We start from the raw sequence: 26,433 nt of genomic DNA, 5'->3' as shown, positions 1-26,433 counted from the left end.
ACAAAAAACTTCCATCCCCCCATGAATGGCAGTGGCTTTTCACACCGGTGCTTTTCGTTGGTAAAATGTCTGTCATTTTGGGGTGTGTGTGTGTGTGTTATTTTAATACCCCTGAACGACAAAAGTTTTGCCAAGGAAATTCCAGTATAGACAAAGCCTTAGTGCTCCTGTTCTTGTTTCTTTTCCCTTTTTGTTTTGACTTTTATCTATGTTTATGTGTCTTTGCTTGTCTATCTTTGAAATGGAGACAATTGTGCAGCTTTGCAAGCAAGGTGAGAATGTTTTGACTGTAACATCCATTCAAAGAAGGGATTAAGAAAACAAGTTGCTTTTTTTGGAGTAGCAGCCATGTTAGTCTGTATCCGCAAAAAGAAAAGGAGTACTTGTGGCACCTTAGAGACTAACAAATTTATTTGAGCATAAGCTTTCGTGAGCTACAGCTTATGCTCAAATACATTTGTTAGTCTCTAAGGTGCCACAAGTACTCCTTTTCAAGTTGCTTTTTGTAACATGTAATTTTCTCTGCATTCGCTAAAGGAAGTGGAAGCGTGAGCATCTCATCTGATGATTGAGAAGTTAAGATTAAATCCTGCATCCTTTAAAGTCAGTGGCAAAACAATAGCTGGCTACCATTGCCTTATGGGGTAGCTGGCTTCTGAAAATCCTGGTGGCTGAGTATGCAGTCGTCTTTTGTGCCATGAGTACAGGCTAAACTTTCAATACTTTAACACCATCTGCACATCCTTCCTTCCTTCCTTATTTAGGATTGCTCAAATTCCCTTCTGTATACCCAAACCCAAATTTGAAAATCCACTTGATACTGCAGAGATTGTATATTTCATATATGTAAGTCTTCAGATATAATACAGAAAGAGTGAGAGAAAGATTTTAAACAATTGTCATTATTAGTGTGGAAAAAATGAGGGTGCTTTCTTTAACTCATTAAGATACACTGCTATATGGAGTGAAGGAAATCAGTACGTGAAACTATGAAAAGCTAGAAGTACAACAAAGGAATGATCCCAGAGCCTCTAGCAGCAGCTGTGATATGACATGCAGAATGATGTACCAGTTGTCTGATCAATAGGTTTTACTTTTAGAATTATTATTTCTTGGCAGCCAACCTAATGTAATTACGTATGTTTTTCTGCAACAAGCTAACATTTTATGTGACTGAGGCAACAGATGCAGTACAATAAAGAGCTTATTTGCATAAATATCAAAGTATAGTTGTCAGAATTCCAAAAATCTATACTTTGTGTAGGGTTACACTTTAATTGTAGACATTATATTAACTCTAAGCATCTTCCCACACATTTATTAAAAATGACATGGCATTCAGTCATTTTGGACAGTCAGAGGAAATTTATCTTTCAGTATTTGGAAATGTAGCAATTTAGCCTAAAAATACCAATTACTCCTCGTATGAACTACAAAGTAAGAAAAGGTGAAGACATATCTATTTTAAGAAAGTCTCTCTGGTGTCATCGTGCCAGGGGGAAATTTTCAGCAAGAAATCCAAAACCAGGCAAATCTCACCTTATTTCATGTTTTACTAAATTCCTGAAATTCCGTCAGGCTTCGCTGTTGTTCCTCAACCTGGGGCTATGTCTGGAGTAAACCTGGGAAAAGATTCTTATGACTATGAGCTGTTAAGGTTTCAGGTGGAAACCATATGCAACTAGGGATTTTCCTTAGATCTCTGTGCGTACATTGCTCAGCATAATGGGTCCCCAGTCCTGACGGTGGCCTTTGGATGGTACAAAAATATAAATCTTTATTATTACTAATTACTGTTACTATTGTTTTTACTTATTCGTTGCCTTTCTTATGGATTTGGCTGACTCAAGTGGCTTCACCTGAAGGTAGCTTGAGTTTGGGGGTTTGTTCATGTCTTAACATCAAAAGCAACACCAAAGGGGTAGACTGTATGTAACCTTATGGTCTAAGGGAGGGACTGTTATTGTATCAAGAGGATTATCAGTTTCTAATTGTTCTCTTTCTTGCCCTCTTGTAGCTTGAGTATTGAAAAGGAAATATCAACTTTATTACTACTGCCAGCTAATAGAGTTTCCTTACCTCAAAGGTGGAGATTTGACTGCATGCATGTGCGAGCACACACTTTTAGGAAGGGAATTTGGACAGGGTGAAGGGGATCCTGCAGCAACATCTGCACAGAAAAGAATTGTAGCAATGAAAATAAATCATATAAATTGGGAATTTTTGTTTGTAAATTAGAGACAATAGGTATTTTCTTGAGGGACTTATTAATCTTTATTCTTCAGCATGTCAAATATACTTGTGAAACATCTATAGAAAAATATGAAAAAAAATATATCCCTTATGTTTGAATGTCTGTTCCATGAAAATAAATTAGAGAGATTTATGGTGTCGTATGATCACATGTTCGAGCATGGTTATTAAGGGCAACAATAATGATGACAGATCATCCCTGTTCACTTCAAAGAGTAATGTTGCCTCCCCTCGAACATTATGCCATCTAACCACATGACCAGACCCTAGGTGTCTAATAGCTTGAGCATTTTGAGTTTCTAAGAGTCAGGAAGCTCATTTAGGTCACCTAGTAGATAGTGGATTTTTATGTTAGAGCAATATTTCCAACTGAGAATGTCCATAGATGACCTGATTTTCCTTAGGGACAGCTTCATCACCTGGGAGGGAATGGACTTTACTATTATGTTAAATGCTTGGGTCATAATGGAATTGTTGAAAAAGCAAAAATGGGATAGGTCTTTTAAAGCTGCTGGATAACATAAGGTCTGACTCCTCTGGTGAGGATCCAAACACTGATGAAGAATAGGACCAGAAAATACCACCTGCTGAAACTTTTCTTAGTCCCCTCAGTGGAGTTTAAAAGATTGGGTTGTAACCTTTCTTTAACATCCTCCATCTTCTGTATCTGTGAATGGATAAACAGTAATCTAAGAGTTTGTAAGTTAATTGCTGGTTATTATTTTGAAGTTGAAAGACTAGAAAATACTATCTTTTCTCTGAATTTACTAACATCTGACCTATCAGTGGCATGTACTTCCCTTACTCAAACAGATAATCCTTACTAACATGAATAGTTCCACAGACTTCAGTGTGACTACCTGCATGAATAAGGCTTGTTCATGGGAATATGGGTGGCAGGTTCAGGCCCATATTTTTATGATTATCTTACTGCTTATATGATTTTATTGTTGTGAGGTTACATCAGCTTGTTTGTACTTTGATATTTGGAAATAACAGTTCCCCCTACACATCATTAGTGTTTAAAGTCTTAAGATATATAATCTTCTAAGTACATATGGAAGGCTCAATCTCCTTTTGTGTGCCCTTGAGCAGTAAAATGGGTGACAGTACTTACCTACCTCCATGGAGTGTTGAGAAGCTTCTCATTAGACTTCATAAAGTAGTTTGAGATCCGCCTATAAAAGGCACTATGGAAATGCAAAGCATCATTCATGATTATGAGCTCTGACTGGAAGGAGCTAACAGAACAAGATGGGCTAATTGTAGTACTATTTTGTTTGTTCGACTAGCTAGCTGGTCTGCTGAAGGATTAAGGCATGTCAAGATTTTCTACAAGGAAGATATAATGAAGAGACTAAGTGTGGTCCTTTCACTGCAAGAAAAGTTGAAGGGAAGCCTCCAGTTGTATGCTTGAGCCCAACCAGAGCAATTTGTTGGGATGACCATGTATTGAATGCCTGCTTGCGTTCTTTATTAAATATATCATTCTGGAGCTGTCACTTGTCACTCTGTTAATACACATAACTCATTTTATTGTGATCACTGCAAAGAACAGGTGACTATAATTATGAATGACAGTTTTGTTCCTGTTCCCACTGAAATCAATGAGATTTTTGCCACTGATTTCAGTGGGAACAAAGTCAAGATTGTAGAAAAAGCTAGAAGCAAGAATAAAATATCACAAAAATAAAAAGAATATAAAAAGAAGAAATGCTGAGTGTCCATGATTTCAGGAATGCTTGGACAAGGAAATACTGGCTGCTGAGAAGGATTGTGGGAGGCTAAATGAGCTAGTAAAAGAGCTGCAAGGAAGACAGTAAACTAGTCATTGGGGGAGATAAAGAAAATGAATATTTCAGTGAACTACTTAGCAACAGTGATTCCTGGACAGTGAAAACACTTCATAATATCTTCTAATTGTTCCAACTTCCAAGCCTAGACTGGAAGTTACAATTAGAGGTGAGTCAGACAGGTACCACAGTTGGGTATTTCCTTGTCCAAGCATTCCTGAGTTTTAAGAGCTAGGTCAACTATTTTGTTTAAAATACCTACAATGCCTCTGAACTTGCTTGTCTTGATTTTAGATGCTTTAGGACCTGATGGAATTCCATTAAAGTCAATGGAAATAACCCTACTGACTTCAATGGGCTTTGGACCACTTCATAATCCCTGGACATTCAACCAGAAACAATGGTTGTTTCAACAATGGTTGAAAACACTTCATAATCCCTGGACATTCAACCATAAAAAACCCCAGTGCTGTGACATACTGGATTCTAGTAGCTGGAAAATGTCTGGGCTTGTGAGTGTTGAAAAGCCCTTGGCTTGGATCTGGCGAGTTGCAGGGCAAATACAAAAAGAAGAAAAAGTTAAGCTTTGGTTTCAGGTTAAAGATGGTGCCATACGAGATGATATCTCTTTAATATTATTATTGAAGTGTATTCCCAATCTAAGTAACACTTCCTTTATAAAAGGAAAGCAAAGGCTCGGACTAGTGAGAACCTCAGAAAGGGATATGATTTGCAGGAAGCAGAATAAGTGGTCAGGCAGAGGATGACCTGAAATAGCACATGGAGCTGTATGCGTGTGAAATGTCTAAATTACTTATAGACATAAAATAATGAAAAAAATTATAATATCTATATATTGTGGAGAAACAAGAAAAGTGATAGCAACTATCTTTTGCTGCATAAAAACGGGAATAGGCATCTATATAGGAATTCAAAAGGCATTAATCTCTTTGTGTCTTCTGAGTACTCTTACAACTCTTAGGAGCTGCAGGAAAGTGTGTCTGTCTACAAGAGAGAATGCATGTGCTTTGCTGAGATGAATAAACAAATAGGCCTGGGACTATGGAAATGGTAGGTTGATATGTTTTTTGGAATTTAAACAACTGTATTACTCAGTATGGAAAGATTGTGTCTGGGAATTGATGGAACTCTGCGGACTCACTAGAAGGATTGGATATATACAAAAGAATGATGAGTTGTATGAGAATTGATGCTGAAATGCTAGACTGGTTTAAAGTGAGGTTGGAAATGTATCAGGTTTGTGTCTTGTCCCCAAAGTTGTTCAACACTCTCAAGGATAAGCTCCTTAACAATTTTATTGGAAGACAACACACTAAAGATTATCTACCTGAAAGTATAAGGGTAGGCTAAGAATTAGGAATGATAATTACCATGGTATCATATATAAAAAATAATAATAGAGTTTATTTCTGAAACACCAAAGGTGTTTGTTCTTTTCATTGTAGAAGATACAAAAACAGATATTTCTTGCCCAGGAAGATTTTAACCTGGGAAACTATAGAGGGGAAGTTTCAAGACAGTTATAGGGTTGTAAAAGAATGACAGCAAAGTTGAGTCAAATATGTGAGCATTGTAGGCAGTGATCCAAATTTTGCAAACCTGGATTCCTCCTAGAAGTGGCTTGATTTTTAGGAATGCTGAGAAATGCCAACTCTCATGGGCTATGCAGGTTCTCAGCACCTTTGCAAATCAGCCTATTTCTGCTTGGGTTCCTAACTATGAATTTAGGATCGTAATAATATAAATTCGGGTTTGAAAAATCTGGATTTATCTATAAAGATAATTTTTTTTTAAAAGTCACCTGTTCTGTCCATCAGTGAGTCTCTTTCTCGGTTACTATTATTTAACTTTCTAAAATAAATAAAATCAGTTTTCTGGGTAGCCTCAAATTTATCTATGTTTCCACATCCAAGGAAAAAACTGGGACATTTCCACCACATCCCCTCCTGGTTTCTATTTAGATACGTAGTAATTGCTAATTTCAGCATTCAACGTAACGGAAATTATTTTTCTACCTTTAGAATTTGCAATTTAATAGCTTATTTGGGGTTGCAACAGGATTGTCCAAAAGTTCTCAGATAAACAAATCCGTAACTGAGCACAGTGAATTTACATAACATACAAAAAGTACACCTGAATTTTAATTTAAATGTAACTGAAGCGGCAATAGCTCTGAAATCATTAATCGGAAGAAAATGAAAAATCATGAGTGACATTAATTAGGTAGGAAATTTGGTCATAATTGGTTTCACTGTTTGCCATTAACATATGCAACTTTGTAGAAAAAATTCCTTTCTGCAAGTAGGCTCTAGGTCCTTGGTTCTAAGTGTAAATTCTTGTGCACTGGGATAGTTTTAAAAGAGCAATATGAATGTTCCATTGATACAAGAGTTGCATGGAAAATCCTTGCACATGATTCAAAATATTTTATAGTGGGCATTACTTTTAAAAAGCTAAATTCCAAAGAACTGCATGTAGGATATATATGATACTGGAAGAGTTGGATATGCCTTGTACCATTAAGAAAATGTGGCAATCGACATGCCCATATTGGAATTTTTCATCTTTCCTAACCCCTGCAAACATTACTCTGCCCTGGAGTTTAAAAGGGATTTCCTTGAGAGAGAGGAAATTAAAGAACTAAAATAACCAAAAGTCCCCTCTTTAAAAAATGAACAAAAAGACAAGCTCTGTTTCAAACTGGATATACTTTTCAACGTGTATATTCCCCCCACCTCCCCCAAGGTTGGGCATCGTCCTAAAGGTTGCAGATATCCCTGATAGGCATATTAAAAGGTTTTGTTCATAGATGTTTTATTCATTCAGCAATTATTCACATAAGTGAGTGTTATTGTATTAATGGAAAAGCTTAGGGACCCGGATCAGGGCCCCATGGGGCCAGCACCATACAACACATAACACTGTCCCCAGGAGCTTATACAACCTAAGTATGAAATGAGACGACAGGTGGATGCAACCATCCATTGTCAAGTGCTAGTAAAATATGCAAACTATACATGTGTCCCCTAGGTTCTCTGGCACTTTTAGAGCATTCTCATACTGTTCCATTGGGAATCATGGACATTGCTGAAAATGAGTTAAATTAATAAAACTAAGTGGAAATAGTTTTATTCTTTTTGGGCCAACTCCAGCAGTAATGACTATAATATTTGTCCCCTTAAGCTTTTCCACTGCCCTCTTACTCCTCATTATTACCAGGAAGTCATGAGGAAGCTTTAGAATGGCTCTGCTGTATTTTGCTTTCTTTTAAAGCTCAACCTGGTAATGGCTGCTTAGCATTGTACTTGAATACTCTAGAGATGCCTTGCAGTAAAGTGAGCTTTTTGAAAGGCTTACATTGCACCATTGTTTCCCATGAGTCCTTTAAGGATTATTTTGTATATTGAAATCAATCCTACTCAGAGTCCTCCACTGTTCACTGACCTTTCCAATTAGCGTCCACTTTTACTGAAGCCTATGAGAATTGGTTGCAACTTACAATGTCATGTTGAATGCAGTGATGATGAAGGCTGTTCTGTTGAGAAGATCCCAAGATCTTTTTCCAAATACATATATATCCCGGTATACATTTTAGAAGGAAATAATACTTGATAGGAAACGTTTTCCTGTTAGAATTTCTTCCAATTTATATTTTTCAGTTTTCTTTATTATTTTATTTCTGAGATCATAAATGTACGTGGTGCCCCCAGGGTTACTTTGTTTGTATTATAGGGCGTCTCATGAGCCATCCTGGTTCCAAGATATTGGACTGCAAAGCAAAGTGGAGTGGGAGTTCTATTTTATTGTTTTTTCTTTTCAACTGTCATTGATTCTATTTTTATCTTTACGGCCAGATTTTTCTTTCCTTCCTTTCCTTTCTTCTGCTTCTGTTTGTTAGTATCTGTGCATTTAGTATCTTTATATAGCTTGCACTTTCCTCATAAATGTAGATGAGCTTTAATATGTTTTGTGGGAGACAATATGGTCTTTCATTTCCTAAAGATCTCCCAAATGCTCTTGTGCCGTGATCCTGAGAGTAGCCAAGTGACCTTGACCCCTCTGAAAGTAAATGATTGGAGAGTATTTAGGGCTTTACAGAATCATGTCCGTGATGCCAAAAATGGTATGAGTGATATAGCTCATGACTCCCATTGACTTCAGTGAGCATTGGATTGAGTCCTTAAGCCCTGCAATTTCATAGTTCATCTACAACTTCATATTTTGTTTTGCAGGGGTGGCGAGAGATTAGAGGTACCATATCATGTGACAGAGCGTGATATCAGAGTGAGTGTCATGCCTTCCCATCAGCCATGTCCTTGAGGTTGTCGGTTAATACAGGTGAGACAGTCAGCCCTCTCCTTCTTTTTCAATATGCTTCATGTAAACTGGCTTAAGCAGGAGTACTTGTGGCACCTTAGAGACTAACAAATTTGTTAGAGCATAAGCTTTCGTGAGCTACAGCCCACTTCATCGGATACATAGAATGGAACATATAGGAGGAAGATATATATATATATATATATATATATACACATACACATACGGAGAAGGTGGAAGTTGCCATACAAACTGTAAGAGGCTAATTAATTCTCTGTATGTATATATGTATCTTCTTACTATATGTTCCATTCTATGCATCCGATGAAGTGGGCTGTAGCCCACGAAAGCTTATGCTCTAATAAATTTGTTAGTCTCTAAGGTGCCACAAGTACTCCTGTTCTTTTTGCGGCTACAGACTAACACGGCTGCTACTCTGAAACCTGGCTTAAGCATGGTTCCAGCTAAATCAGCTTCTAAAATTGTTTGGTCAATTTCTACTGGCAGGATTAAGTACTAATTTATTGTTTTATATAATTAGCTTTGGGAAGAAAAACTAATCATCCCCCACCCCTCCTTGCCATACTGCCATAGGTTTTGGTAAAGATTCCAGCATGGCTTGGCCCTATTCACCCTGGCTGGTAAAAATCTTATTAGAGAGTTGCTTAGTTGGAGTCATATTTAACTTAAATCAAGTGTCAGCTTCATTCCTGTGGAAACTCCATCTAAATCAGCAGACTTACACCAGGATGAATTTGGCCCATTTTAAAAATTTCCTTTGAAGCAAAGTCCTTAGCACAAATTTCAGTCCTGGTGAAGTCAGTGGAGTAGCTCTTACTTATGATTGAACTAAATGTGGCCCTCCATGGGGCCAGGTCTAGAAGCAGTTTTTCACAGTCCCTCTCCCTTGGTCTAGCTGTGTTGTCATTATATACAGTATTGCCCCATCCCCTGAAATTACAATTACAATTTATTTTACAAAAAGAAAAGGAGTACTTGTGGCACCTTAGAGACTAACAAATTTATTTGAGCATAAGCTTTTGTGAGCTACAGCTCACTTCATCGGATGCATTCAATTTATTTTACAGTTAGTACAATACTCAGCACTTATTGTGCCCAGGATTTTTCATCACTGGAGGCTGAGAAACTGCGTCTCTCTTTACACTCTGAGTGAGAGCTGAAATCACGTGGAATACTCTTGTGTTCAGTGACTAGATTTGAATTTCTAGGATTGGAGGCTGGATGTTCAAAGCTGAAGGTCCTTGACTCTAAAATTTGCTTCCCTTTTCGATTCAACTGGCTTTCAGGGCTTAGGGGAAACTCTATCAGTAGGTAATTGTTGATTAAGCTTAACACTTGATTTGAGGGGTTAAGTTTGTTTACATTTAGTTAACACTTTTGTTTTTGTTTTGTAAATAATTTGTATTCATGCATTCAGACTTTAAAAAAATAGAACAATTTTTTTAGAAGTAAGAATGCTTTACAAGTATATTTTCAGTTTTACAAATCTGAACCTGAAACCCCAAGTGGATTTTTTCCCTTCTAAATTCAGGACATATTTGCAATACTGTAATAGCATTTTGTCTTTACTTGAGATTTAAACAGCAGCTATTGATGAGAAGATGTGTCAGAAATCAGAAAAGCAAGAATTGTTTTTGTCACCAATCAGCAATGTTTTAATTTAAGGTGATAATGTGTGGCTTATAAAATGCCTCAGCTACTATCCTTGATTGATGGAGGCTGTTTTAGAAGAACTGCAAAGAGAAATTGTTTTATGTATCAGAATGATATGGTAATTTCATTCAGTGATTCTGAAAAATTTTAAGGATAATATACTCCAGCAAACAGAATTAACTCTGAACTCAGTAATTTCTCTGGAAATAAGGCAAAACTACTTAAGATACGTCGTATTAAAAAAAATCACACTCGGATCCTGCAGCAATGCTAAAAACGCAGTCACTTCATATGTCGGTGTAGTAATTTTTCAGTCTCAGTGGTTTTAATCAGATACACAAACCCTACTTGCCGTAAATTATTGTGCAAAGGAGATTTAAATTATAAACATATGCTGAAATGGAGCTCATTATACACTTTCAATGTTTTTTTTTTAAAGGATAGGTGAATATACCAAATGTTGTTACTTTTCTTTTCCACAATTGGATAAAAGACATTTAGCTAGACATTTAATTATCTATTTACTCATATATGGACACTTGACAATGGCGACTCAGTTGTTGTGCTGTGTCGGTGGGCAGTGACATACTAAACCTTCCCTTCTCCCTGTTTGTATCCACTTGGTGTCTCTTGTCCTGAGTTAAGATCAAAAAGGGTTTGAATCAGGGACTATTTCTGCTATTACTAGAGCTAGCTGGGAACTAGAAATTCTGTTCCATGGGAAATTCCAACATTGTAAAAGATTTTTAAAGATCTTTTTTTCTGAATCAGAATGAAATTTTGCAGAAAACAAAAATTCTGAAAAATTTGATTTGGGACTGTGTTTCATTTTGATAGTGTCAACACATTTTGTTTGGACTTTTATGTTATATTAAAATATAAATATAGACTAACTATATAAACATAAATTATTAATTTTAATATGACGGTTAAATTTAAATGAAATGTTTTGACATTGTCAGAATGAAACATTTTGAGTTTTTCCTGTCAAAAGGTTTAATCACAATCTACAAGTTTCTGTGAAACATTTTGATTTTGACAAAACTGCATTTTTCGATGGATTTTTAAAAACCAGCTCTAGTTCTTACATGTGTACAGTAATTCACACAATGGGGCCTTTAGAAACTACTCTACTACACACAACAATTTCACTAGTGCAATAAATATTATTTTTCTCTCTATATAGCCCAGTAGAGAAATGCCTCCTTCAGAGTGAATGAAAATAAATCAGATTGTGTTTTGCAGTTATAGCCTATTGTTCGCCCGAGTATCTCTCAGGAGGGTTAAATAAAATCACCTGAGCCCTGTCTGCACTACAGCTTCCAGGATTGTTACTATTGGTGGAGCAGCACCAGTGGTGAGTTTTGGGTATGAAGACTGGCAGTGGAGAGGCAGCCCAAGAGAGGTCACTGAGATACCATCCTAGGAAACATTTACACAGAGATTAGATGAAACACTCATGTGCGCAAATCTGGCCCTTGCCTCTGGCCATGCAGAGTCCCTTGACAGCCGAGCCACTATAGACAGCATTCTGAGTGGCAGGGCAAGGGAAAGTCCGTGGCAAGTATCCTTTGTTGTGGGGGGCTTCCTGTCTTCTCACCCCTGCTGGGGCTGCAGAGTTTTGGACTGCGCCCATTGGGCTAGAATAGCTTCTCTCTGGCCTGGAGGGTGTAGTCCTCTTCCTCTTCCCCTCTACCGCTCTCCCCAACAACCTGGCCCAGCAACGTGGACTGAATGCAGGTCAGATGATTTGCCTCTAAGAGTTGGCATATCAGTTGGAGTAGACGGGGTAGTCTTGATATTAGATAATTCTGGCCCTAATCAAAATCACTTAGAAGGAGACTGCCTTTATCCACGCAGTATTGCAGACCCTGATTTTGCAGCTAAACCTGCACAGGACATTTGACCCAATAAAATCTCTCTCATATGCTGTAAATTCCATATCTAATTTTGTCACATTGCTATCAAATCCAAAATGACTTTGAAAACCATCTTTTTGCATGTGAAGGAGTATTACATAAAGTAGAAGTTTCACACCAAAACATTCCTTTTTATTCTGTCTCTTTTGACTCTCAAAGATGATTCAGAGGGTCCCTCAGATGTACTTAAATCAGACTTCCTATATGTGAACAGATTAGGGCCAGCTACTGGAAATAAAGATTCCATACTAGAGGCTGAGAAACTAGCCACATATCTGATTATGCTTGAGATCATTTCAATGGCTAATCAAAAAATGAATCCTCACTTGATTACATTTGTACAGATTACACTTCAGTTTTGTATCAGCTAATCATGAAACCAGAAAATATACTAAGGCATATGCCAGATTCTTTAATAACACCTGTTAAATGTACAGTATCTGTAAAGAATGGATAATAAGCGAAGGGTAGGGCTCCCCACTCTCAGATTTTCTAATCAACAGCTAAGATCTGGTACCAGCTACTTGAAAATATATGTGGAAAGACATAACAATAATCTGAAATAATGTTGTTTTCTGGTGACTCATTACCACTATTTTAGGAAGGGGCTCACAAAGTAATCTGCTGTTTCTTAGGTAAGATTTGAGTACGTACACTAAGGAAATATTTCAGATGCTGCCTATTGGTAGGGCCAGTTTATCCAATCAAATGCTCTTTCAACTTCCACTGGAATTGCTACTGACCAACTGTCTAAAAAAAACCCCAACTGTACGAATAACGCTGCTCCTATTCTTAGTGCCAGGGGAGGCCCGTGTCAGCAAATGGAACTGTTGCATTTCCACAACCTTGGGGTGAAGTAGCAGTAAAATGCTGGAAGCCCGCACAGCAAGTGCACACTCTCTGCACCTCTGTAAAGCTCTGCAGGGAATCATTTTGTATGCTATGGGGGAGGGGATGGAAGCCCATAGATTGAGGCAGGACCAGTGGAGCCACATCTATGTGGATTTACCAGCTCTTCTTTATTTGGAGGGAGAGAAGGAGCTGGCAAGATGTCAGAGATACAGGCTACAGCATCCCATAAGCTCCAGGACAGGTTACAGAGTAGCTCTGCTACTAGTCCATAATCAGGAGTGCAGAAGTAGATTCCTCCCTCCAGGATGCATGGGAACAGTTATTCAGGCTGAGCTCTGATACCCACGTTTAACCCAGATGCACATTAGGGAGGGGAGCATGCTTTTAATTCATATGGTTAAACAGGACTTATGAAATATTAAGTTGAAGCACATAGACAGATAGCCATTCTTTTCTTTGAATGGGGTGTGTATGTGTGTGTGGTGTGCGCCCAGCTGTGTACCTTTTCCTTTAGATGATAGATTGGATGTCCTACCTACACCAAATGTGCACATTGGGATGCCCGGTAGCGGTAGAAACCTGCAGGAGGTGTGGGTCCTAACACATCTGCGCAAATGATCCAGTTTCAAAGTTCATTGCCTGTCAAACCATAGTAATAATCAGCAGTTAAAGAATGTGCTGCCTATGGATAGGGCCAGATTGTGGCTGGATCCACATGTGTGCACCAAGGCATAAGAGGGGAAATAGTTCACTGGGGACCTCACTGGTGTTTGTGCATAGCTTGTCCTGTCCATATGCTCCTGCTATGCAAGGACTGAAGGGATCTAGAGGCAGGGAGATTCCCCGGAGAGGATGACCTCACGCGCCTGCCATACTGGCTAGCAGACAGAAGCAGACAGTTTTAAAGAGAAAACATTTAAAAACAATAAACGTTCCTATCTGCATGCTAAAAGCTTACCAGAGGTCACCCATCTGGGTTATGGAGCCCCTTTTTGCAAGGTGCTGTACAAACTTATAGACAATGACAGTCCCTTGTCCAAAATATTGACAGTGTAAATATGTGCTGATCATTTAATTAGAAAGGGAAAAAGGGAGGAAGGCTGAAGAGAAAAAAGGAGGAGGTAAAAGAAGAGCACAATGCTCTGCAACAAAGTCTGGGGCTGATCCTTCTCTTTTTGAAGTTAATGGGAGTTTTGCCGTTGACTTCTACAAGCATAGAGGGAGCAGGATCTTTGACGTCCTCTTCCAGCAGTGAATCTCACAAAGGCAAAATGAATCATAAGGGTCCTCTACAATAGCTCTGCTAAAATATTGTAATGAGATATAGACCAGGATTGAAATAAGTCACTGGACTTGATTCCTGTAAAGTAGTTCCTACATTTTAATACGAGAGACCAGATCCTCAGCTGGTGTAAACCAGTGTAGCTTCATTAACTTCCACAGAGCTGTGCTGATTTATAGTAGTTGAGGATCTGGATTATCTTTAGTTTTATTAAGCCACTGCTGGAGCTTTTGCCTGTAGAAGTATTTACAGGAATGGCATTAAAGCATCTGCCAACCAGCCCTGTCCAGATATTTGTTATTCTCAAACACACTGTATGCTGCTACTGTACTGTGTGGTCAATTAGTACTATGCTGATCTTTGACATGTTCCGTAAGAAAATAGAGTGAATCCAAGAGCAGCCTGTTTAGGGGTCTTTAAACCATAACTGACCTAGTCTGTGCAGTCTAACAGGTATTACAAGAATCTGAGGACCAGATCCTCAGCAGGTGTAAATCAACATTGTGCCATTGAACTCAATGGAGTTGTACTGATTTACTCCAATTGACGAGCAGTTTCTGGTTCTCCTACTGTTGCCATTTTAAATTGTTGGTTTTGATTTGAGTCCTTTAAAAACGGTAACAGTCATCAAATTTATTCCGTTTAAAATGTCATCTTTAACTCATACATATGTATAGTATACATAAGTCTCTCTCTATATCTTCTCTTTTAAACACCAGCCAGCTGTACGTCCCTTACTAGTTTTGAAATACATTCATTCTGAGCCTTCCTTTCAACCTTCAGTATAGGTTTATAAGCTGTAGCAAAGCTAATAGGTTTTAAGGGGGTAAACACAGTGGTAAACAACTCATTAAAAAGGAAGTGTCCTTCCATTTGTCATTTCATTGCTCTTATAAAATGTGCATCAAAATGAAAATGTAAAGATGCCATCTGAAGTGCTTAAAGTTATTTGAGGGAAAATAATTGAATTGCTAGAGTTACATAAACAAAAAGCAATCTGGCACTTTTTCCTAGCTCCAGGCTAAAAGGAAGGAAATAAAGACCCAATCCTGTACGGTGCTGAATACTTTCTATGGGCTGCTGAGTAATCCCAGATCTCATTCAGTGGGAGTGGAGTATGTTTAGTGCCTCATACTTGGTACTTAGCACCTCATAGGATCATCACTAAGAAGAATGGGAAGATTCAGAATAAAAGGTAGTGTTTCTCTTTGTGAAATGAGTTGGCCTTTATAGATGCACTGTATATTCTGCTGTGAAAACAGTACTATTCAACGGGAATTTGAAAATTCTAGGCATAGAAGAAATGACGCAGACAACCAGGTTATGTACAAATTTTGCCTTTTTTTCTTCCATAACATTTCAACCCACACAGTTATAACTCATGGCCTGGCCTTCATTATTTCCTACCTTTGGTAACCTCCTCCTGTTTGGTCTTCCTGACTCCCACAATGACCCTTCTATTCCCTTCAAAAAGAAGCTGGTGTGATTATCTGTTTTGCCCATTAATTTAACCAGGTCACCTTCCATTCCCCTCAGATCCCTTCACTAAGGGCATGGCTACACTTGCAGATGTAGAGCACTTTGAGTTAAACCAGCCTTCGTAGAGCACAGTAGGGAAAGCACTGCAGTCTGTCCACACTGACAGCTTCAAGCGCACTGGCGTGGCCACATTTGCGGCTCTTGCAGCGGCATTGGGAGCGGTGCATTATGGGCAGCTATCCCAACATGCAAGTGACTGCAATGTGCTTTTCAAATGGGGTTGGGGTGGGGTGGAGTGTGACGGAGTGCATTGTGTGTAGGTGGGGGGAAAGAGAGTGTGTTTTGGGGGGGCTGAGAGCATATCAGCATGCTGTCTTGTAAGTTCAGACAGCAGCAGACCCCTCCCTCCCCCCGCCTCTCTCACACACACAGCATTCCACACTAATGGTTGCTTTGTCTCGGAGCAGATAAGCAGCCGGCTGTCAGAAACGAAGCTTTCAAAGGGCATATCCGCGTTCCTGCAGCGATTCAAAAACAATGACAAGAGTGGCCACTTGACTTAAGGGGATTATGGGACGTTTCCGGAGGCTGATCAGAGCGCAGTAATGCAACACCTCGTTCACACCGATGCCCAGGGCTTGGCTACTCTTGCGAGTTAGAGCGCATTAAAGCAGCCCCGTGCACCCTAGCTCACTACCCATCCACACTGACAAGGCACGTAGAGTGCTCTGACTCCACGGCTAGAGGGCTCCCGTACTCCATCTTGGCGAGAAGATTAACACTTGGTGTGCCTTGGCTGAAACGCCTGGGTGTCAGTGTGAACGAGGTGTTGCATTACTGCGCTCTGATCAGCCTCCAGAAACGTCCCATTACCCCCTTAAGTCAAGTGGCCACTCTTGTCATTGCTTTGAACTCACTGTAGGAATGCAGATATGCCCTTTCAAAGCTCCATTTCTGACAGCCGCTGCTTATCTGCTCCAAGACAAAGCAACCATTACTGTGGAATGCTGTGTGTGAGAGAGGGAGGTGCGGGGGTTAGGGGGGGTCTGCTGGTGTCTGAACTTAGAAGACAGCATGCTGACATGCTCTCAGCCCCCAAAAAACCCACTCTCTCTCCCCCCACATACACACAACACACCCCCTGTCACACTCCACCCCACCCCCTCCCATTTGAAAAGCACATTGCAGCCACTTGCATGCTGGGATAGCTACCACAATGCACTGCTCTCTGTGGCCATTGCAAGAGCTGCTAATGGGGCCACGCCAGTGCGCTTGTAGCTGTCAGTGTGGACGGATTGCAGCACTTTCCCTACTGTGCTCTACGAAGGCTGGTTTAACTCAAAGCGCTCTACATCTGCAAGTGTAGCCATGCCCCCAGGCATTTCAGCCAAGGCGCACCAAGCATTAATCTTCTCGCCAAGGTGGAGTACCAGGAGCGCTCTAGCCATGGAGTCAGAGCGCTCTACGTGCCTTGCCAGTGTAGATGGGTAGTGAGCTAGGGCGCCCGGGGCTCCTTTAATGCACTCTAACTTGCAAGTGTAGCCAAGCCCGAAGTCTCACATTCATGCTTCTAGTTCTATCACACCTGTGCTCCACACAGCTTATCCACTCTTGTCTTTTACCACCCTCTGCCCATCGTGCTAGCGCTAATAGTTCACTTGTCCATTTCTCCCACCATTCTTTTCACACCCTCAGCCTCACATAGAAGACCTTCACCTAGATCACTTTCCTTGAACTGGTCTAGAAGGCCACTACCCTCTCCTCATTTAATCCTTTGTTCATGGCACCTATGATTCCCGTGGGGCTCCATACAGGCACAGGAGTCTTCCTATGACAGATTCATGGAAAAAATTTTAAGAAGGACTTTGCAGGAGAAGAATGAGGTGGCTTTGTAGATGTTTATGGGGAGCCAATTGGAGGCTCCCAGCTGGGAGCTCTCAGACCCCGCACCTCCCACTGCTCCTCTTCAGTCGGTGGAAGCGCTCCTGGTGAGGATGCTCACCACCGACAGGAGGGGAGTGTGGCCATCAGCCACTGCAGTAATTACTGAGGTGGCTGTAAGTTGACCTAACATAGGTTGACAGCGCTCCAGTGTAGACGTGCCCTTAGACATAGCCTGGGTGCGAGGACTTAGAGAGAGGTACAAATCAAAGATGACATACGGGTTACAGACCTGAATGAAAGGTGGGATGATGTGTTGTCCATGGTGATTGATGAAGGATGTGGCAGGGAAGATTTTGGGGGGAAGATTAGGACCTCTGTGTTTGCCATGTTTAGCTTGAGCTCACAGCTCGACATCCATGAGGAGATGTCAGAGAGGCAGGCAGAGATTATAGTTTGGATAGGAGACAGGTCTGGAAGTTGAATTTGTGTTTGCAGATGAGATTACCCAGAAATATTGTTTAGGGGGAAGAGAAGGGGAACAAGAACAGAGTCCTGTGGAGCCCACCATGGGCAACGTGTGAGTCGCCCATTGAGGGAGGCTAGCCTCTGGCCCCGCCCTACCCCCGCCCCAGAGGCACTGATGCCCCTCCCATGCTGGAGCCCTGAGCCCATGCCTCCTCCCTGCAGTCACCGCCCCACCACCCCAGTTCCATGTCACCCTGCCTGAGCACCCCCAGCCCCAGAGGGCTGGACCTCAGCACCTCCCACCCCATCAAGCACAAGAGTGCTGCGGCCCCAGCCTCAGATGCCACAGCCCCAGTGCTGGGAGGCCCGAGCATCAGGCAGGTGGCCCCAGCGCCCCCAGCCCTGGAGCACCAGTTGCCGTGACCCAAGCCCCCCAGCGCCCCCAGCTGCTCTAGCCCCAGCACGAGCCCCAGACCCAGCACACTTCTAGGAAGAGGAGCAGCCTGCCTGGGCTGGGGCCAAGGGGGAAGCAGAAGGCGGCCTCCGGGCAGAAAGTGAGTGGAGTGAGGGCTCTGGCTGGGGGTGCAGGAGGGTGCTCTGGGCTGGGATTGAGGGGTTCAGAGGCCAGGAGGAGGATCAGGGCTGGGTCAGGGATGCAGGATCCAGACCGCGCTTACCTCAAGCAGCTCCTGGAAGCAGCAGCATGTCCCCCCTTCCAGCTCCTATGCAGAGGCTCGGCCAGGTGGCTCTGCACCCTGCCATGTCTGCAGGCACCGCCCCTGCAGTTCCCATTATCTGTGGTTCCCAGCCAATGGGAGCTGCAGGGGCGGCACTTGGGGTGGGGGGCAGCATGTGGAGCCCCCTATCTGCCCCTATGCATAGGAGCCAGAGGAGGGACATGTCAGCTGCTTCCCGGAGCCTCACGGTGCAAAGGCTAGCAGGGAGCTTGCCAGCCCTGCTGCGTGGTGCCGCCAACTGGACAATCAATGGCCCGGTCAGCGGTGCTGACCAGAGCCGCCATGATCCCTTTTTGACCATGTGTTCTGGTCAAAAACCAGAGACCTGGTCACCCTCCCCCCCGCCACCCCAAAGTAGCAGCTGCACAAAGGTGTTTTTCAGGGTGGAATACATTAAAGATTCAAGAACTGATGATAGTGTTATTACCTGAAATGAGTAAAAATGACTACGGAAGTAATATTTATAGTACAAACACGTTGGCCCTTGGGTGGATAAGTGGTTCATAAAATTCAGTGCAGCATAATGTGAAATAATGTAGCCAATTACCAAATAATAAATATAAAGATTACAGTGTATATAGAAGCACAACACATTCATAGGCAGGAAGGGACTGTAGATAATAAAGTAAGCCATTAGCACTATTTTCTGGTTACACCAAGAATAATGAAAAAAGAGCAAACAAGTTTGAAATACATCTCTAAGTGTCAAACCTGCAGAAATTATTCTGGCATGCTACTGGCCTCATTAAAACATACTATGCTCAGTTTTAGCCACCTTTCTATAGAAAGACATTGAAAAGGTGCAGCAGAGGGCAATCTAAAGTGATTTAGTAACAAGGATATGATTTATGAAGAAAGATTGGTCATATTTGTCCTCTATAGCTAAGGAACAGGAGATTAAAGGGTGATTCTTATATAGGTATATAAAATCCTGAACAAATGAAAATGGATTGGTGCCAACATACAGTTTCCATGTCATGAACTAATTTAAAACAAGAGATCATGGATTAATATTAAGGAGGAAACAAGCCTATAAGTAATCCAGGCAGATTTTCTTTGTCCTGATGGTGAGAGAACATAAAATGAAAGGCAGAAACAGAAATAACTCTAAACCCAGCTGAGAAGAGAGTTAGAAATAATTCAGAAGGAGAGACTGATTGTAAATGTATACTGCAGTGAGAGAGATTATTGAAATTCTCCATCCTATTAAAAAAAAAACAACAAACAACAAGCAAGGTTTTGGTTCCTAAATTTTGTTTGCTGCACATTGATAAAGAAATTGCCGTACAATAGACAAATACAAACAGATACTTATCAGAGCACTTCAGATGGCAGAAAAACAAATTATCATAATCTGGAACCCAGAATTTTTACTCTCAGCTGCCAATGACTTGAAACAATTTTTGGTCATTGTCTGGATAGAAAGGGTAATAAAACTTGCAACAAAATGACAGGCTTTGATTCTGATCTTACAGCTATGGGTTCCCAATGAAACCAGTGGGATGTGGGCCCTTTAATCAAATAAGGGATCCACACAGTTCAGGCTCTGCCTGAAGGGCACTCAAATATATATATATATAGACACTGAAACTGGAGAATAATATAATCAACCATATATGCCCCATTTACTTCATTACCCAGATAGGAATTCCCCATTTTATCTCTGAGATCATACTGCACTGTTGGGCTCACCATTCATATCTATAGTAAACTGGGTAGACGAGATGTTATTTTATTCAAAACATTCACTTACATTTTTAATTGATTTGCTTACTGTGGGCCTGAATGTGCTCCTCTGAGCCACACATGGAGGGACCCACTGTGTATTCATGTATCCCTTTGGTGCAGAATAATGACTCAGCTGATTCTTCCTCTTTGCCTAGATTAGGCAATACATTATCTTTGGGATTCAGTCAGAGCAGGGAAGATAGTCGGGAACGGGGCGGAGAGGACAGGGCATCCTGGGGCTGTGGAATGAGGATGCAAATCATCCCCTCATAGAGCGTGGGGCAGAAATGCAGAGCAGCAAGACCTCATTCCACGCAGGGATGTTGTAGGATAAATCCATTAATGCATGTGAGGCCCTAAGGTACTACAGTGATAAGTGCCAAAGAAATGCCTATAAATAAAACAGATAACCACAGAGAGAACTGTCTGAACAATGCTCTGAGCAAAATGTGTGATTTTTTTAAAGGCCAAAGCATATTGGCAAATCTGATTAGGGTGGAAGACCCTCAAAATGTTCTGGATCTCCTAATTAATTTAATGGGTTGAGTAACAAGAAAGGCTCATATTCTGCTCTCACTTACACTGATGTAAAACTGGAGTAACTCCAATGAAATCATTTGAGTTATTTCTGGTTTACATTGGTGTGAGAGAAGAATCGGGCCAATCAGCCTAATTCTGTAACTTCTTACTCATTTGGTTTGTCCCATTAATTTCAGCAGGACAACTCACACAAATAAAGGTTTGCAGGATTGGGCCCAATAGGATACCTTTACGTTTATAGCATAGACATGCCCTAAATTGAGTTAAGTTTGAATTTACTCGTCATCTGGCTTGTGGAAAAAACACCTCTGAGGCTTCAAGCCTCTAAATAACAATAGCAATATAGTTATTTCTTAGTTACGAAATAAGTGTAATATTTTTTTTGCCATTAAATGTAAAAGTATGTTGTAAAGCTTCCTTGTTTTATGGCTGTCTTATCTGCGGAACAAGGCTGATTAATGAAACGTTAAATATACACTGAAACTACTTTTTCTTTTTGCACATAGTTAAAACAAAGCGACATTAAATTACTCACAGGTCCAATTTTAAATTTAAATAAAAACTCATTTAATTTTACTTTGCAATCAGGTGAATTAATGAGAGGGAATCAAAACAATATGCTGTAATTGCATTTATAAATTATTCTTTCTGTCCTTCATGAGCGTTCTTTCTGTTTAAGATATTGAAATTTGGTGTCTAAATATAAAGTGCAGTAACATCTGGTTCTAATTGCTGGTTTGAATAATATAGACAAACCTTTAAGCATTTCATTCTTTTGAAAAGGGGGCTTTTAGTGGGAGGTTCTGAGTCAAAGGTTGTAAAAATCTCATGCCACTAAAAATAGCTAATATCTCAAATACCTTCTAGAACTAAATGATCACTTTAATATAAGGGCCCCACTTGATAGACTATAGTTGCTCTGCTTTTATTATGTAGAAAGAAAATGTATTTGTGAACCAGTTAGATTTGCTATGATTTATGGGTTCATATTATTTGTTATTGAAAGTGTTAAGATACTTGCCTAGTAACTGAAAAAGAATTCATTCATCCTCAGACTCTCATGAATTTCAGCACAAAAGATTGTCCTTCCAAAACGGTGTACCGGAAGTGTGCCTTTGATTATTTGTTATTTATTATTCTCTTGTAAATGTTTGTCAGCCAATGAAGGTGCAGGACCAATAGCATGTGACTCAGGTGACAGGCCACACAACTGAAAAAGCAAATAGTAAAAGTGAACCATTCACAAATAAACTATAATCTGAAAATTATTCAGACAAACTTTTTGCTAAATTCTTAAGAACAATGAGTATGTTTGAAAATAACCAAGATTGGATGGTCATGTTACTGTCAATGTAGCCCATCAGCTAAAATCTGGTTACTGAACTTTCTTCCTATGCTGTTAAATCAAGTGTGTAGAAAGAAAAAATGGGCCAGACTCTTTACTGCCTTACACCTTGTGTGGCCAATTACACCTGTGAAAAGTGGGTGGAAAACATTACTATTCAGTTTTAGTAGCATTTTACCTCCAGTTGTGTACTCACTTTGCACAGGCATAAAGGATAACCAAGATGCAAGGATCTGATTCTTCATTGGCTAATATTCCCCTGAGACGGTAAACAGATAAGAAGCAGGGAAATGGTATTTAGTTGCCCCTGACCCCCATTTTCCAGCCTTTTTGTTTACATTGTAGCTACAGGGACTATGCTCATTACTGTGATATCTGAGCCACTCACAAAACTATAGAGTTTGCAGACAGAGATATTTCTCCTTTCTCCTAGTCTTCAGAAACAGAACCTAGTCTGCCTCTTTCACCTCTCAGTTGTACTGAGCTATGGCTAAACTACAGAGTTTACAGTGGCACAGCTGCACCAATGCAGTTGTACCGCTGTAGTGTGGCTTTGTGAAGATGCTCTAAGCAGACGGGAGAGAGTTCTCCCATCAACTTAGTTACTCCAGCCCCCGTGAGCGGCGGAAGCTATGTTAGTGAAAGAAGCTCTCCTGTTGACATAGAGCTGTCCTCACCGGCCCTTAGGTTGGTGCAACTTATGTCGCTTGGGGGAGGAGAGTGGCTTATTCACACCCCTGAATGACATAACTTATACTGACCTAAGCTGTAGGGTGTACATAGCCCTGGATTTTTACTACTGTAAACCCCACGGACATTGGAAAATTTACTTCTGGTATTTAAGCACATGCCTAACTTTAACCATGTGAGTTGTCTGTTGAAGCTGGTGCCTTGTGCTGGTGTCAGACGAGAACCAGGCCCATTGTGTGTTTGTGTGTATGTGTGTGTATTTAATTTACTTGGTTTTGTTTTTTATTTGTTTTAGTGGGAAGGCTTGGTTGAAGTGGGCTTGCATTTGCTCTGAAAGCATTCCCAACCTCTTCTAGGAGTGCATTAACTGGCATGTTGGCTTTTAATGTGTTCAGTGAATGCAATGGCAATCTCAATAAAAGGACTTGAGTGATAGGGAATGCAATCTCATAGGACCCACTCCCATAGAAATGATAAATTGTTTCAGCCAGCAACATCTATTAACATTCCTGAATGGATCCCTCCAAATCCTCCCACCCACTCCTCAATTCCCCCCCACACAGGTTTTTCAGGACATCATCCACTTTATCGACAGACATTTTGAAAAACAAATGTAAGCAAGCACAAGTTGTGTCATGATCTCTGTTTGATCTCATCCAAATCATCTTTCCATTGTTGTGCAGGGAGAGGAGTCTGGGGAAGTCATAGATAATGGCCAAACACAATCACAGTGCCCTGTGTTTCAAAGGGCTGTCATCACTGCAGAGACAATATTTCAGCACTATTAAGAAAAATATACACTGACCCAGATTTAATATGCATGCTAACTTTAAAACTTGGATTGCCTTAGGCTGCTTGAGGATTTTTCCTTTGTGTGGAGAATCATTCCAAGCATGTCTGTCAGTAGCACTGATACAATATAATTCTCTTTCTGTACTGCCAAAATGTGCCATCTGATAGCTACAGGCTGATCATTCGAGAGAGAAGCTTTCGGTATCCATCATGAACATTTTGACATGCGGTATTTGTTGTGATGGTGGCAATAATAACTCACTGCATCCTACACAGCAAAGGGAGGCCTTCCACCTTCCAACAGAAAGTAGCCACCGTAGGTACCAGCCATCCCATGCTAGTTAGTTGGTGTGCTACAAAGATAGCTAGGTGATCAGCCTAGATTGTGCAAGAGCACCAAGCAGTAAACAAGGGTGCAGACATCTTACTAGTCCTTTATCCATCTATATGCACAGCCAAAAAAGGTTTGCAGTGAGCTGAAAAAAAATCGTTCTGCTGTTCTGATCAACCTGACTTCTTGTACTGAGCTCCTTTGTTTTTAACTGAGCAAAGGCAGATCAATTGCTACTGAATATGAATAGCCAACAATAATCCTCTCACCTCCCCCCTCACTTTCCATTGAGAGAGTGTCTGTTAGGTTAGAAGTAAAAATGAGCCCTTTCTGCACACTTAGGATCTAAAGCCACATGTTTCCAATGTTCAGTGGAGGGGGGAATTCAGATCTGGGATGAAATCCTGGCCCCACTGAAGTCAATGGGAGTTTTGCTGTTGACTTCAATGGAGCAAGGATTTCACACCTGGGATTTTGGCTCAGCCCACGGTGGGTATGTCTACATTGCATTGTGAACATTGCAGCACAGATGGTAGCTTGGACTAGCCACCTGAGTACAGTCTTGCCTGATGCCATGGGTCTGAGCTTGGGTAGCTAGCCCAAGCTATTTTGAGCATGCTAGCTTGAGTGTAGCTAGTGCAAGTCTCTACGCGCAGGGAGACATGCTTCCAGCTGCAGTGTAGCCATAGCCTGTGAAGCCAAGGGCAAATCTTGAAGGCTGGAGTTTTCAAAGAAGCCTAAAAGTGCCTCAGTCATGGAAGTTCAGATCTAGTTTCTAAAGTTCACGGATGTTTGGAGCTGCATTTTTGTTTAGGCTTATCCCTGGTTAGACTCTCTTCCTTGTGGAAGTTCATTAGAAATAATAATAATTCTTTTTCGGCTGGAAGGGCAGGTATGTTTCTGTACAGACGCTGTTCATGTATGGAGGCCTCAGTAAGTTTGTTCAGGCTTATGATGTATCTGACAGTAATTGCTATGTAACTGCATCATGCTGAATTTCAAATGTACATCCCAAATCAGTACTCACTCAACTGAACATTTTAGTCTAAAGTCTAATTAATGTGTTGAGTCAATGTTCAAATTGGGATATCTAAAGCTAGGCACCAAGATCCATAATTAGGCATCTAAACAAAGTGGCCTGATTGTCAGTGGTGTTGAGCACCAGCAGCAAAAGATGGTTGAATCAGGTCATTTTTCATGTAGGTGTCTGGGTGTGGTGGGGCATGCCCCCATCCCAATCAGGAGAAGGCTACGGAGCTCCTTTCGGCTCAAGCAGTTCTAAACTGGCACAACTGCAGAGTCCGCTCCACTTGGAGGAAGCAAGCTTAAAAGGGAGAACTTCCCACAGGGAGGGGTGTGCACTGAGGGGAAGGCTGCTGTGTGGGCCATGTCTATACATACAGTGCTGCAGCGGCACAGCTGTACGGATACAACTGCACCTCTGCAGCGCGTCTGGTGAAGACTCTCTGTGCCGATGGGAGAGAGCACTCCCACCAGCATAAATAAACCACCTCCGCGAGCGGCAGAAGCTATGTTTGCAGGAAAAGTGCACTGTGTCACGGGGGCGTGGCGTGTCGAGCAGGGCCGCCCCCTTTTGCCCACTGTGGGGTCGATACGCCCCATCACATGGTGGTTGGGATTCCCTGTTCAGTCAAACAATCATGATCGGGGTATCTCAGGACCCCTGATGGGGCAGATCAACCAAGCAGTCCATAACCCCTGGGGTTCGACAGAGCAAGCGAACACCAGTGTAGGGCTCCTGAGTCTCCTGGCTGGGGCAGGCAATAGCAGTTGGTGGGTTCTGGCCCCAAGGGCAAGGCAGAACAAACAATCAGTCTGTAGCCCCTGGGGCAGGCCAGGGCAGAACAAACAATCAGTCTATGGTTGGAGCCCCTGATAGTCATGTCTAGTGGCAAGTGGGTGGGGGGTGAAGGGGAACCTGGGCCCACCCTACTCCACCAGTAAACTGCCTATTAAGGATTCAGGCATCGGCTCCTAACATCACCTGGGTCACTTCCTACCAAAAATCCCATCTTGGGCATCTACTTGGCTGGTAGTGGCTCGGCATCCCGGTCAGTCTCCATAGTCGGCTGCTCGTCCACACTGAAGTCTGGGTCAATGGTCCCTACAGCCTGCACAGTTGATGGTTCATTCTTAGGAGCCTACAGCATGTGTCTTTCCTTCTCCTCTGCCATCCCCGACTGAGCTGGGCTGCCTCCTTTTATCCCCTTTATTCGTAACCCTGACCAACATAACTTATGTTGACACAGGCTGTAGTGTAGATATAGCTGCTGACTCTTGATGGGAGAAAGCTTGGAAACTTCTGCTGAC

The 26,433-nt window shown here is 41.4% G+C and overlaps 1 long non-coding RNA gene across 1 annotated transcript in view; it reads left to right on the top strand.

The window, feature by feature from the left end:
- LOC141995841 (uncharacterized) overlaps positions 1-26,433 on the top strand; it is a 136,779-nt gene that overhangs the window by 5,675 nt on the left and 104,671 nt on the right. The window contains exon 2 of the long non-coding RNA XR_012641410.1: positions 8,300-8,405. This is a non-coding gene — a long non-coding RNA (uncharacterized LOC141995841). The remainder of the gene's footprint in view (positions 1-8,299; positions 8,406-26,433) is intronic.

The sequence above is a fragment of the Natator depressus genome, chromosome 11 (genome assembly GCF_965152275.1).
Source record: "Natator depressus isolate rNatDep1 chromosome 11, rNatDep2.hap1, whole genome shotgun sequence".
NCBI classification, from domain to species: Eukaryota; Metazoa; Chordata; order Testudines; family Cheloniidae; genus Natator; species Natator depressus.
Note: the sequence above shows the minus strand (reverse complement) of the source record. Positions and strands in the feature narration are given on the sequence as shown.